The following is a 15,601-nucleotide window of genomic DNA, read 5'->3' on the forward strand; positions in this document are numbered from 1 at the left end:
TTTTAGTGGCCATTATCTCTGTCAAAAAGACAGCTATCAAAAAGATCCGGATGGTGATAGTTAGTTTAAAGACAGGCCTACAAAGTTATCATAGTGATCTTCTAAAACTATCCTTTGCTGCCGTTCAGAAATGACAGTCCGAAGATTGAGAATTTTGGCCGATCATTGGTATTGTCGGACACCACGCTTTGAGAGCTTATAACTTTCTATGCACTCTTGCTAGAGCTACAAGTTTTGTCACGCAAATAAAGGATAACTATTGCTATAATACTTTGCAGTTTCATGAGATGGCAATGTATAGTTTTCCTAAAACAAGTGTCCGAAAATTGATGGTGTACGATCATTGATAATGTACTCTATCTTGTGTTGTATTGCTCTGTTGAGGTCTACTAAAACTACTGCCACCAAAACTACCTCCTCCTCCACTTCCGCTATGTCCATATCTTCTATTGCGTGCACTTCTATCCCACTGGTTAAAATTAGATTCCCAATGTGATCCAAAGTTAGTTTCTGTATGGTGACTAGAAGATTCAGTAACATCAGGATGGAGATTGTTCTCCATACGATTGATCTGAGACTTAAAAAATTTAAAAGCCTCTTCATAAATACTCACCTTAGATGGATCAGCTTTATCAGGATGATATTGTAGATACAACCGCCTCACCCCTCTTCTCCTTTCAGTGTCTGGTAGTCTCCACAATAGCCTAAGCTGCTCACATATTTTCTTCTTTAGACTGCGTAGATTATCATTCTCAGTTTCAGCTCTTGCTTCACTAGTAGCTTGATGAATCCCACTATGTAGTGCTATTCCTTGATGATGATTAGGACTAGCCAGTGGTGCCTCATGACGTACAAGCTTAAACAAGCTGAGTATAAATACAATCTCTTCATGGATTTCATCTTCATTATCAATCTGAATGGCATATTTTTTTGAGTATTGATTCTCTGCATCTTCTTGCTGTACTTCATGAAGTATGATGGCCCATATAAAATCATCATCCTTTCTCTCATACCCAACCCACTCTTGAGGACGAAATATATTATCAGCATTTTGAAAAAGAAATGACTCCCAGTACCTTCCCATGGGTTGTCCAGGCTCTGGCATGCTATCATCAGCATTGATTTCATATTCATTATTTACAATGGCATTCTGACCATATTCTTCCATAAACAACTTGAAATCTTCTTCAGTCTGAACATCAAGAAATTCATAAATTACTTCATCCAACTTTATTGCTTCATCATTTACAGCTCGTGCCAATACATTACAGAGTTCATGAGCAAGACCTTTTCGTAATGTCTTACTTATATTACTAATTTCATCACTGCTGTACAAAGTATAAATGCCATCTTCATTTATAAAAAGAAACTTGGGTTTTATTATTCCAACTTTTATAGAATCTATCATTACACATGTGGTGAAATCAGTGACTGTTTCAAATTTAAGATTTTTAATAAAATTAACCAATGCAATAGCATTTGGTTCTGATAGATGTGGTAAAACCTTCACAAATATTTTTGTTACACCATCAGTATAATAAGAACAAAAGTTTGTCAGATACTTTAGCTGTTCACAAAGCCTGCTGTGGGACTGCAGTGTAGTACCTGATTCAAGCTCATCATGACTAACAGAAGATAAACGCTTTGGAGATAGCTTTTTGGGCAACTTGCAACACAGTTCTTTCTCTGAGAGCTCATTATCAGATAAAGGAATATAAAATAGTTTAAATTGTGAATTAGAAAAGTCCCACTCAGATTCATGGTTGAAATATACCTTTCTATCAAGATAGACAAGCTTTGTTGATAAAACTAATTGATCATCAATTGACGGTAGATACAAAGGCTCCAGTATTTTTTCAGTTTCTTGTGTCACATCTTTTAATAACTCAAAGAGTGCTTGCATTGCATTTCTTACTAATTTTTTATCATTAGGATTGTTAATATTTTTACATTGCTGATGGAGCTTCTCTAGCATATATCGTATATGTTTTAGTTCCACTTTATATGTGACTCCTGCTTTTGACAATGCAGAATATGAATCATGCAAACTGATCGGCAAATCATTAATATAAGGACAGAATCTTGTGCTTTGTTCAGATCCTGGTGAATGAGCAGACATGATGACTTGCATTGAGTTTAAAAGTACAGGCTTGCTAATCTCGAGATCATCATTACGTTCAGCACTTACTGGAATAAACGGAATTGAAGATAGCTCTTTTAATAGGTTGCTGTTATGATCAAGAATAAATGTAATGTTGTCTTTAATAACCTTTACTATAGATGCTTTATCACTAGTTCTTGATACAGATGGTAGTTTATATGTTGACATTAAGTTAAAGTCAGCCAAATCTGATTTTGAAATATTAATTATGTTTTCAAAAACATCTGTGACAGATGGCTCCATTACAATTTTCCCTTTTCTGTTTTTAAGCACAGTTATAGAGTATTTTGGCAATTTTATAACTGGTCTAACAGTCCACAGAAGTGGAGCATCTTCATATCCAACAGCTTCATTTAAACAAGTAAAACCTGCACTGTAAGGTGGAGCAATCCATGATAATGGACTCAAATCAGCAGTACAAACAAAAGGAATTTCACAAATTTTAGACAAGAGTGCTGGTGACTTATGGATAGCAGTGGCTTTAGTTGAAAAAAGGTATTCCACAAGTACAGTAGAGGTATCTTTGCAATGATTTTTTGACACTTCATCACAAAATTCTACAAATTCCTCTGGTGCTACCTTAGTACGAAGACCAATAAACCTCAGGAAATCAAGCCATTCTTCTTTTCTATATTCTTCAGCAAGGAAATGAAACCTGTCAGAGAATGAATTGAATATCTCCATGGTATGATCAACAAAATGATTAACAGGATAAAGTTCATCGTCATTTGAATGAGAAACTAAGAATGGCAAATTCCTTGCACAGTTAACAAACTTTTTAGCTTGTTCACTCTGTTTCCCTGTCATTTGTAAAGCATGTTTTAAATTAGGAAAGAGACTCTTCCTAATGTATTCCATGTGACACATTCGTTCATCAAAATTTAGTTTGTCAAATACTAGAAAAATTATGTCACAATACACTTCAGTAGGTGACAACTCCTGACCAAGAATAGAAAAATTATTTTGACATAACCATTTCCAAGATCCATCTCTTTCTAAGAAGACTATTCTGTCAATAGGTGCCCACTTATCATGTGCTTCTAGTGGGAATTGAGGGTCATCAGGCCAAAGACAAACATGTTTTTCAACTAACTTTGTGACTGTTCCATTAATACTTTTGAACAAAGGGAGGCATAGGATCTTGTCTAAAATCTTCGTGTTATTATGAAATGAAGTTTCATTGAAGTATGACATTATAACCTGAATTTGTGAGTCATTTAGTGTTGTAACTTTTTGGGTAAAGTAATGCTCATCTTGTCTGCATACATGAAAGATGACATCCAAAATACTATTGTATTGTGTCATGCTAGGACAATAATTAAATATTGCTTGAGGGTATCCTTCAGATATAAGTATAGGGACATTCAAATCCTTTAAAACATTAAAAGCATCGTGCAATACGTGCATTATGACTGGTTCAACAATTGGCAATACACCAGATGCATAACTGTAGAATTTATTATTCCTAGCTGGTAACAAGGCCCACTCCTGAACAATTTTATTCTGATAGACAATGAAATAGTCATCTGTTGTAATGCATTCCCATAATTTCTTTAGGGTATGACCATCAATAACATTGCTGGGTGCTTCATTTCCTTTTAATTTTGATGGTAAATTATTGTGAAGTAACTTCGATATTTGACTGAATAAACTGCTGTTACTTTTACTGAGAAAATAGCGCTGTGAAAGAGATATTTTGAAGAGTTCTGGATGCAAGAACTTAGCTTTACTTTTAGAAAAAAGTGAGAAATAGCTACTATAAAGTACTTGGTCGTTCTCATTAAAATTTCTAAGAATATCATCAGATGTGAGCAAGAGTGGATAGCCATTAGGAGATTTTGGAAATTCAGAGGAATGACATAAAATATATTTAAGAAATTCTTGAAAGCATTGAATAGTTTGAAAAGGACTTTCCTGTAGCTTAACTGGTACACCAGATGTCAAAATCAAAGAAGAAAAATTAGTATAAAAGGAAAATACAGACATTGGACTTATTATTGGAGGATGATATACTTTCTTAAAGGTTTGATAGATACAATGAGGTGCACAAGTTACTGACATTTGAATTTTATTTACAACAGGTATTATACTCTTAACATGCTCAGGCTGAAAGTATACCTGGGTAAATCCATTATCACTTTCCAACGAACGCCACTCGACTTTTACCTTACTTTGTGACGTCAGGGCCTGAATTGCAAGAACAGATATATTAGAATCATAAAGATGTTGCACTACATTAAGAACTAATTTATGCCAGTCACCCTCTAATCTTTCACTATCACCACCTTTATCAAATAGAGGAAAAAGATCATATTAACTGTTAATAATTGAGGAAAAATCTCGTAAAGAATAACTTTCAGACTCAGATATAAAATAAGATCTAGCTTTGTCTAACAGCAATGCATAGCAATATGCTATAGCTTGTATAATAAATCTGTTCCATTTTATCTTATTGTCTTCCTTGTCTCCATTCCAAAGTGAACGACGATTGTTATTTAGAGCAAATTGACCATTGACATGTACTGGAAGATTTGTAAACACAGGCAATGGCAGAAAGCAAAAAACACGACCATATATACGAGTATCTCTATCTAAAGGAGCTGCAATGCCATACTTTGGCTGAACTCTATCAAGTGATAACTGTTCTGTTGGAGATTTTGATAAATTACCAACTCCATTTTGAATGAGCCACCTTTTAGTAACTTCTCCATTATGAGGCTTCACAATAGTAAGCTGTATTGGATATGTCACAATAAATGGCTCTTTGCTAGTTTTGAAAGAAAGCAGCTTCTGATGGAATCCTTCTCTCTGTTGTTGGTCTTCTTCTGAAATACTTATTTCATAGCTCAGCTTTAATGAGCTGTGCTTATCATCAATAATATAGAAGCTAAATTTTTTGATGTGATTCAAGAATAGAAGAGCATCTTCAATTTCATTCACCCAATTAGTGAGCTTCTCTTCCATTACACTGACAGAAATGTGTTTTTTGAAAGCTGTTTTGTCTAACAATTCAGTTGATTGGAGTCCACTTTGTGTTCGTAATGGGAATCTAAAGAGAGTACCAGTTGTCAAATTATCAGGCAAATGAATGTTAGATGGTGAAACCCGAAGAAAGCTGGATTTAAGATGACTCATACCTTCTAAAAAGTTATCATCAATGTTATATCGTCTTCCAGGACAGGAGTGATCTGCTTCTGGTATGTATCTGCAGTGTGGGTCAAATACACAGAGTGTGTTTCCTCTAGTAATAAAACTAGGACAGTCAGTCAGGTGATATACTACATTAAAACCAATACCGAACTGGCCAATTGATTCATCGTCGTCACGCTTAGAACCAAGACCCAACTTCTGAATACCCTCCAAATCTGCATCACTAAACTCCTTATCATTCCATACCAGTAGGGCAGGTCCTTGTAATTCTTTTCCCCATTCTTCTGAAGGTACTTTTTCTTTCTTGTGCTGTCTTTTATCAAGTATTACTCGTATTTTAGTAGCTTTAGCATCATCAGCATTTTGCAGTAGTTCTTTAAGAAATGTTGCATCAAGTGGATATTCCTGCAGTATATTCCTAATACGTCGAGTAAGTTCTTCCTTTTGACCAAAGGGAACCCCAACAAAACTTTGCTGTGACTGAGGGGCAAATTTATTCAAAAACCTGCTACACGTGGGTTTAACACCAAGTGTCAATGCTACTTCTCGAGTTAGTTTATTGTGTACAAAGAAGCTCTCATTGTCTGGTGGTAGCCATGGTGAATCATTAAAGGATAATTGGCTGACTTGTCGAAGAGTAAAAGAATTATCAATAAGTATAATATCTCTCTTATAATCTGAAACTTGAGATGAATCAATGGTCATTGAATTTAACTCTGAAATCATGCTCAAAGCAATATCTCGAACACTTTCTTGAAGTTGATGTGACTCAAATTCTTTATACATTTTCTCAAAAGCTACCAATATGTCCTCATAGTTAAAATCTTTCTTAATTTTAAGACACGACAAAAGATTATTTTGTTCGGAAAGCATTGATGGAAGTTTGTAAAGATAAGGGCCATCATCATGCTTCCAGTTAACAGCTACATCCCGTGGACAAACAAAAGCTTTACCTGTCCATATAAATTGCTTATTGCTATATTTTGATAATGATTGATACAGTACACGATTTTCGAGTGATTCATCAAAGAAAGTATATATGACACGGCACATTTCATAAATGATTTCTCTAGATGCAGATGGTTTAAATGAATGAATCAAAGTGTTAAAGTGTTCCAGAACTTCATCAAATGATGGCTTAGTAGCAATTTCTAATAACTTGATCACCCTTTGTCCTACAGTTCCACAACCTCCATCACTGACAGAATTAGTATTAAGTATTGCTCTTTGAGAGCCAACTGTGAGAGCAGTGCTTTTTGCTGTACTACGTGAATCACAAATTAGTTCATTAGGAGACAGTAGTATGTGACCCTCACCCTTCCAATGCATGAAGTAATCTTCAGGCTTTGGTAAGACAGGTAAGAATCTCATCTTCTTTAGCTCATCAGGCACAGGAGATGTTATATATTGCAGTATAGCTTTTACTCTTTTCATTGCTTTACTTTTGTCAATAACAATTATTGATCTAATTGTTTCAGCACTTTTAATAATAATGTCCATTGATAGCTTCTTTGACATCATTCCAAACTCAAGTAACAAGTTACGTACCAAATTATTTTGACAAAAGCTTGCTAAAGGAAATGTGGCATCATCAGGGTCAAATATGTCTGTAAATACAACTGGATCAATTAGTTGGTTGGCTACCTTTAAGTTCATGCCATTAGGAGAGCATGGAATGCATGGAAATTTTTTAACTTCACTTTTGACATTCTCATATTTATTTGGATCTATTTCCTCTGACATGGCAATAGCTAATAACATACAGAAAATAATTTCATTGCAAATTTGTATGTGTGCATCAAATGATGCTATATTGGATAAAAAGCAGCTAGTAAACTCATTTTCATTAAGAACATGTAGGCTATCATTCAAGTTCTGTAACTGCTGCATATGGTCAGGTGGTAAGGAAACTACAGGTAATTGAAGAATAGAAAGAGCCTCTTCAGGAAAGGAACACTTACCAGCTATTGAGAATAATGGTGAAGGAATAAAACAAGACTGCTCTAGTGTCTGCCATTTATTTAAAGAAGCCGAGTAGAAGAGCTTTTGTTCTGATAGTATATTAATCAAAGGTTCAACAAGAGAGACCCATGGATATTTCATACATTTAGCAAGAGGCCACAAAAAGTAAAACTCATAGTTAAGTAAAGTTCCTGAGCAGTGCATTGCTTGCAATTTTTGAAGTAATTTGCAATAAGCTTCTGGTATAGTTTTTTCCATTAGGTTTTTGTTCCATCGTTCTTTTGAATCAGTAACTGTACCTGATAAAACTTCAGTCCAAATACCACTTCTGTTACTCATAACAGCAAAATTAGCACTGACATGTACTGGTAAGCCAGTACTAGGCAATGCTAATGGCAAAAAACAAAATGCATTTCCTTCTATTTCCTTACACTTATAACAATTTGAGTTGATTCTATCAAGTTGACATGCTACAGAGGCCACAGCTGGTTCTATGTTATTCTGGTGTCGCCACTGCTCTTCTTGACTAGCTATTAACCAATGTTCAGTACCACTTCCATTATGTGGTGAGTTGATCACAACTTCATGAATATCATCATTACTACTGCTACTAACATCAATTGAGACTTCAATGATTTTCTCATTGCCTCTCAGTGAACTAAATGTGATACGCTTCACGTGCTGCAAAAAGAGCAATAATTTAGAACCACACTCAATCAAATCTCTTTTTATATCTTCTACAAGATGTTCATTGTAAACTGTAGAACTAATCTGACTGGCACTTGTTCTAAAAGGAAACCTGAACATTGTCCCTTCATAATCTGATAAAGAACTGAAGCCAAATAAACCTTCATAAGGCACCAAATCCTGACAATTAGAAAAAATCTTTGACTGCTGGTACTTTATTTTTTTACCAGGTTTGCTTTGATCATGGACTACACCTTTAAGGAATTGAAGTGTTGGATCAAATATATACAACCACTCGCCACTAACAAAGGAAGGTACATCAGTGATGTGATACACTGAACAAAAACCAATACCAAATTTACCAATTTTAAGTGGCTGGTTAGCTTTTGTAGCACCAGCTAGTTTGGTTATGTTTTCAAAGTCTTCTTTAGTAAAAGTACCATTGTTGTGTACTATCAATGCTGGACCATGACTATCTGCCATTCCTTTAAGTATTAAATTTTGAGTTGAATGTGTTCGATTGTCATATAATATATTGACTTCAGTTGCCCCAGCATCATCAGCATTTTGAATCATTTCCTTTATAATAGTCAAACCATCTTTATATTCTTTTAGAATATTTCTAAGACGAGTTGTTATTGGTTCATGTTGACCAGCATCATCAAATATATCTTCAGTTATGTTAAGTTGATCACTAAGTGGAGCTATTCCCAGCTCTGCTGACAAATGAGACACTTTTGGATGTATTAGATGATACTCTTCACCTGAAGCATTAGCAATATTACAAAGCACTTCATTATTGGTATAGGCCACTTCTTCAGCAGGAATAAGATTAGGATAAGAGGACTTACTTTCAACTGGTACAAGAACATTGCCGTCACCAATTCTATTGATATCTTCTGCTAGCCATTCTAGTATAGCTGTGACTACTGTCCAAGCTTTTGCAGCATTTATTTGATTACGAGGAGCATATTTTATTGACTGAAGAACATCAAAAATCTGTTGAGGTGTTACTTGGTGATTTATGCCAAATAAGGAAAATATATCTGCAAAACTTGACAAATTGCTTGGTAATACATAAACAAATGGTTCCAAATTTGCTTCAAAGTTAGGATTAGCTTCTATTGCTATTTGCTGTGGGCGTAAAAACTTGTTTTTAATAAATACCCAATTATCAATAGCGGCAAAAGTATTTACACTACAAAACACTCTATTCTCTTGTAAATAGGTATATGTTTCAACAGAAATTTTCAATAAAAGATCTTTTCGTATTTTATGTTCATTCTTAATTACCTCATTAAAATGAGATACAATGGCTGTTATTAGAGCTTGAGATCTTCCCAGTTGCCCCACGAGTTGAGCTGGAACTCCTTCAACAAATAAGGCTTGAGAGCCTGCTATTAATGGTAAATGAGATGAAGAAAGGTCTTCTGATACTAACATCAATGGATTAGCAATAGACATAGCTGAAGCTAAACAAAACTGATACTGTGAGCCTCTCCACTCTAAACAGGAAGGATATTCATCAGGATGCTTACTTGCTACCGGTAGCCAACATGACTGTGCATTGAGCCTTTTTAATTCAACTAATAGTGAGTATGAATTTGTGGATACTTTCTGACTCAATTTATCAGGAAATGATGATAAATATCGCAAAACTGCCATGGCTTTTGAATATAACACGCTACTGGTTTTTGCAATACCAATACCAGCTGTGGATTGCAAGCAAATAGAGTTGACTATTTGATAAATTTCACTAGCACTTACAGATAATTTTAAGCCACATTCTCGTAAAATAGGCAAATAAGGTTTAAATTCTGCCCCAGGAAATTTATCCTCACCATTGAATAATTTTACAAGAAACTCATTTTCAGGGTCAAACAGGTTACATGGTGCCTTATATGCTCCCAATAACGCAGTCTTAATAAATGGCAAATCTCTTAAAGCACCAGCTATTTGCTGCTTATAACGAGGACTGCTAAAATTGTCAAGAACACTTAACATAAAAGGAACTACATTATGAAATTTTCCATTCCTTATTTGCTGAAACGCAATTTGTAGAAGGTAGTCAGTTTCACTCATGAAGCAGAGGACATTAGCATTATATAATGCTTTTAACAATTGCACATCATTGTGGCTATAAGTATCAATAATGAAAGGATACTTTTCAATTAGATCTGTTTTAAATTCATACCTACCGTTCATAGCAATTACTTGATTATTATATGACTTAATTAAATTCAGCGAATAGCGAGTTAAATCACTGCACTGTAAAACTTCAAAAAGAGGCATTTCACTAAATGTAGATAACTTATTTAAGTCATAAAAACTAGAACTACTAAAAAACTGTTGAAGTGCTAAAGCCTCATTTTGTAAAAAATTTATACTGCCAAACGTGAATGATTCCATTGCATCTAATATTTCATTTGGATCAAATTGATATATATATTCTGAAAGTTCTGAATGAGACAAGTATGGAAAGTCACGAGAGTCAGCAAATTTGATGCCACACTTTTTAAAACCAGCAACAATCTGCTTATTTGACCCAAATGAAGACAAAAATTGAGGGATATAAACTACTCCTGCTTGCCTTTTTAACTCCAGAACATTTGTGCTACCTGATGGTAGTTTTACTGGTAAAATTTTGTTGTTTTTAAAAGGAGATAAATTTCTTTTATTGAGCCACTCCCAAAAGTGTCGCAATTGGTCTTGTGACCATGACCTTGTGTTGCATTCTACTAATAAAGTAGATACTCTCATTTCATTAAGTAAAACTAGCTGTGTCTGACCATAAAGTGCTATTGTATAAAGACTCATATATAATTTTTGGTCTTCATCATACATTTTTACAAGCTTAGACTCTAAACCAGGCAACAAACTGCTTGGATAATCTGGACTGCAAAGATAACTAGATGATTCCAATGCTATTCTTTTAAATTCCTGAAAAGAGCCATCAGCCATTGGTAATAACCAAAGACCAACTAAATCAGCATAATTACTGTCAACTAAACAATATCTTAAAATATCAAGTTTATCCTTTCTTGTTACACTGCTGTAAGCTGACTTATAGCGCTTTAAATATATTTTTGCTAATGCTGGACTTAAATCATTCTTAGTACCAGTATAGTAGTTTATAATAGCTTTAATGCAATTGCCACTTAACATGACTAAATTAACATTGCATCTCAATAGAGCCTCAATAACAGCTTTTGGAACATCATGAGCTGCAAAAACAGCTTCTGTAATATTAATCCATTTTCCTCCATCTAACTGAGTATAAACTATTTTGTTGTGACTAAATAAGAAATTGTAAAATGGTTTTAGTAGGCCACCCCATTGTGTGCCACTTACTTTTTCTATGTCGGGCCAGTAGTTATAAACTTCAGGCGATTTCATATCCATTAATTTGGAAATTAATTTAAAGTAACAAAAAGGCAAGCAGTCTTCAACCAGCATCTTGTTCCACATTGCCTGTTCATCGTGTCTTCTCTCTTGTGCTTCCCATTTTATGGATCGTCGATTACTGCTAATGGCAAAAGTACCATTAACATGTATATAAAATGGTGATCTGTCTTCAACTGGCAATGGCAATACACAAAATATACGTCCAAAATTCGGTATTAAATTATTCAATTCAACAGCAACTCCAACCCAAGGAAGAACATTCTGCTTTTCTGCTAGATGCCTCACCTTCTGATTGTTTGAGCCAACCTGATGAATAACTAAAAATTCATGCTTAATATGGCTTTGAGTTTCATTATCTTTGACAGCAACTTTAAAATGAGAACTCTCTACATGTATATGCATTTGCCCATATAGTGTTAAACTGCTTGCTTTGCTTGTAAGATCTTCAATGGCTCTCAAAATTTTTTGCTGATTTTGAATGTGTAGGCTACGATGCTCTTGACTAATGCTCACATTAAATATTGATGATATTACACCTCTGGCATTAATTTTCAATACTTCTATTGAACAAACAGACCTTAGAAAAAGCAACAAATACTTAGCCTCTTGCTTCAATGAACTTAATAGTGATTCCAATTTTGAAATATCATAAATTTCGCCCCATATTTTTGATGGCTTTTTACGCAGGGGAAATCTAAAAATTGTTTTCCCTTTAAAATTAGATAAACGACTAGAAAAACCCTCAATACCAATAAATGGGAGAACAGCTCCAGTACAATAATCACTTAAACTTTCTAAAGAATATCGCTGACCAGACATGCCACTCCATACTAATAGTTGAGGCTCCAGGAATACACATGTATCTTCACTGATAATAACTGGAAGGTCTATTATGAGAAAGTGGATAATTATAATAACAATTAGTTGACATAATGTGATGTGTCGGTTTATACAAGCTAACTTACCAGTAATGTGATACACAGAATTGAATCCAATTCCAAACTTTCCAACTTTATTTGGGCTATTCGCCTTTACACTCTGATAAGTGGTCTGTATGCCTTCCCAGTCTTCTTCTCTGAAAGGTGCATTATTATAAGAAAGAAGAGCAGGACCAGTGAACTGCTTTGACAACTCTTCTTGATCCCTAGCGGAAACACCTGACTGTGATTGTAGTAGTGAAATGGGGAGTGTCTCAAGATTACGATAGTCAAGATAGAACTTGACCTCTGTGGCTCGGGCATCATCAGCATTTTGTATGACTTCCTGTACAAATGTAGTAAAAGTGTGTACAGTAATTTTAATAATGCTTTAGTATACTTAGTTTATTAGTTTTAAGACAAAAATTTATAACTGTACTGCCCATTTTACATTAAACTTAACAAACAAGTAGGAAGTAATCAACTAGAAGGTAAAACTTTTGTTGATAGCAGGAAAGTAAATTCAAGTCGAGCATGCCATACATGTAGATATGGCAGTGATTTGAAAAGAAAATCTGGTGTACAAGATAATGTGACACTTAAAAAAAGTGATTATTGAATTTTTGAAACTTTTGTGGATCATTCCAAATGGTCATTAGCCATATGAATTTTAGAAACATTACATTAACCAACAATAAATGCACCTAATGTTGTCCACTACCTGAAACTATACACTTTTTGGCAATAAAACTCTAAAATCTGAACAGTGAGTATACATTTTGAATGCAAACACATTGAATGAAACAAATCAATGGTACAAAGAGAAACAAAAAACATTACTACTTTCAACTGTATTTCATTCTATTTCTGGCTTGATGCCATTGATTCCGGCATCAAAACAAGATAAAGTAACATGTGCATACAGTACAATGTACATTTATACTAAGAACTGAAACTGAACAAATACCCTAGCTACAGAGTTAGACTGCTATCTATTTCATTACCTTAAATATTTGGCCACTTGGATACTCTTGAAGAATATTCTTAATAATATCGTAAATAGGAGGAACTCTTTGACCGAAATCTTCTCCTCTCAATCCTAGACTAGAGCCAGTATCCCTCCGCTTGTTACTTGAATTTCCACTGCCAGCAAAGCTAGCAGAGGAACGTCGTTTCATGTTGGTTGAAAAGGCTCAGCAAAAAAACTTTCGTCCCGGGAACTCCCGCGAGGAAATATTTTCTAGTTTTGACCACACCTTTAACCACGCCCGGTTATATTTAGACTGTACCAAGTTCCTAAAGACTTCATTGAAATTCGTCATGTTCATGCAATTTGACTACAATGATTGGATTGCAGGTCAGTATTAAACAAAAATTGAGTTTAAGTTTTAATGGTTTATAATACATTATTGCTTGACTTAGGATGGGTTTGTGCACCATGGCGTCATGACCGGAAGTACTGTATAAACCTCGGTATAAACAAATGGTATGATGGGTCATTGTGTCATTATAGAACTTTTTGCTATTCTGACACATCAACACTTCTTGCTATTGGTTTGTATAGTACTTTTGATTGCAACGCTAGCACATGAAATGGGCATATCTAGGAATGGGAGAAGGAGGGTGCGCGCCGCGCGCCGCGATTTTGGCCACACCCACTTTTACGGCGGTAAAACGGCCTTTTCCTGCATTTTCGTCAATTACGGGTGGGGCCAAGATCATTTCAAGCATACTGCTATATTACTGGTACTTCTGATTGCTCCTTAAAACACTGGAAACTGCTGAAATCATGATCAGGGGGCTAGATAACTTTGTTAAGAGGCTTGGTAGTGATGCAAGAGTCCAGGACTTCAGTAATTTTTTCTGAGCCCAGCCCTGAGCCTGAGGGGGGTGCTCAAGCCCCCTCAGCCCCCCCCCTAAATACGCCTCTGCGAAAAACAATGCATTACAAGAACTCGCCTTTCATTCTTTATTTCAGCATTAGTCTCGCCCACTATTTCAGCATGCACCCTCACTTTATTTGTACGCACATAAATTTTTATTGCAATGATATTATTAATAAGCTGTTTTCCCAGACACCCACATTAGCCCGACCTGTAAAAGGAGAAGTATAAATTTAACTGAAGTTTAAATTTAAGTGAAGTTGCCTTATGTGAGTAATTTAATTAATTATTTGTAATTTGACCAAATGCCAAACTAATTTTTTATGCCTTTGCATTGGCAAGGTCGGACAATTAAAACCCACAATTCTAACTTGATGAACAGTGCACTATATAGTTCTTTAAAGTTTTAAAATGCTAAAGTATATGCGTGTAATGATGCACTTAATTAGATATGTAAATATGATTAGTGGTTGCCGAATGGTTTTATTGAATCAAATAATGCTTTACTGTAAATTTATGCAACAGAAAAATTTTGTGTTTCAAAATTGTGCTGTGATTTATTTTTTACGCAGTAAAACTGTTATGCATTATTGAATGTGGCATGTAACTGCAAAATTCTAATTCCAGTAAAATTGAAGTCATAGGAAAAACTTTCTGATAGATAGTACTTTATACTGAGTTATTCAGCAATGTATTATCAGGCTCATAAAAGATCCATTAATACATGTAAAATAATAATAATTATGTGTTATTTTGGATTCAGCTTTGAGTTGGTGTTTTGATTTGGCCTAATTCTTTTAATTAGACCTCAATTTGCAATTGAAAAAGAAACAATGTTTCCATTTTAGTTAAACAGTTTGACCAATTAATTTAGAATGACGATGATTAGGGATAGCAAGATGAAAGGTCTATCTCTTTTTATTATGACCGTACAATGTGTGCATGTACATGTATGTGTTAGCTAGCGCCTGTCATTTTACTACAGTATAGACCAGTTGGCGCTAAGTATATTCATAGAATTTTAAGTATATTCATCGTGATACCGTAAATAAAGTAAAATTTTCCTATCACCATTTTGGAGTCTTAGTTACTAAGAGTAGAATGGGAGAAAGTAATATCTTTGCTTCTATATCTTCTAGTGGCACTTATTAAAGTCCGTGAGCCAACTATAGAAACTGGATGATGGTCAGTAAGCAGTAGCAAGATTGTTGTAAAGAATAAGTACAGCAGTTTTTGGAGAATGAGCTCTTTTCACGATCGCCCCATAGACAACCATTGGAGCTAGGACTCCAAAATGGCAGCAAGAAAATTTTACTTTATTTACGGTATCACAATGAATATACTTAAAATTCTATGAATATACTTAGCACCAACTGGTCTATAGGGTCTTTGGTTAAATATTGCCAAAATTAATTAGGCAAGAATTTTTTATTTTT

At 34.7% G+C, this 15,601-nt stretch overlaps 1 long non-coding RNA gene across 1 annotated transcript in view; it reads left to right on the top strand.

Moving 5' to 3' along the window:
- Nucleotides 1–13,536: 13,536 nt before the first annotated feature.
- The window catches only part of LOC109581746 (uncharacterized), a 7,137-nt gene continuing 5,072 nt past the window's right edge, over nucleotides 13,537–15,601 (top strand). Inside the window, exon 1 of the long non-coding RNA XR_002184754.1 lies at nucleotides 13,537–13,639. This is a non-coding gene — a long non-coding RNA (uncharacterized LOC109581746). The remainder of the gene's footprint in view (nucleotides 13,640–15,601) is intronic.

The sequence above is a fragment of the Amphimedon queenslandica genome, unplaced genomic scaffold (assembly GCF_000090795.2).
Source record: "Amphimedon queenslandica unplaced genomic scaffold, v1.1 AMPQUscaffold_13422, whole genome shotgun sequence".
NCBI classification, from domain to species: Eukaryota; Metazoa; Porifera; class Demospongiae; order Haplosclerida; family Niphatidae; genus Amphimedon; species Amphimedon queenslandica.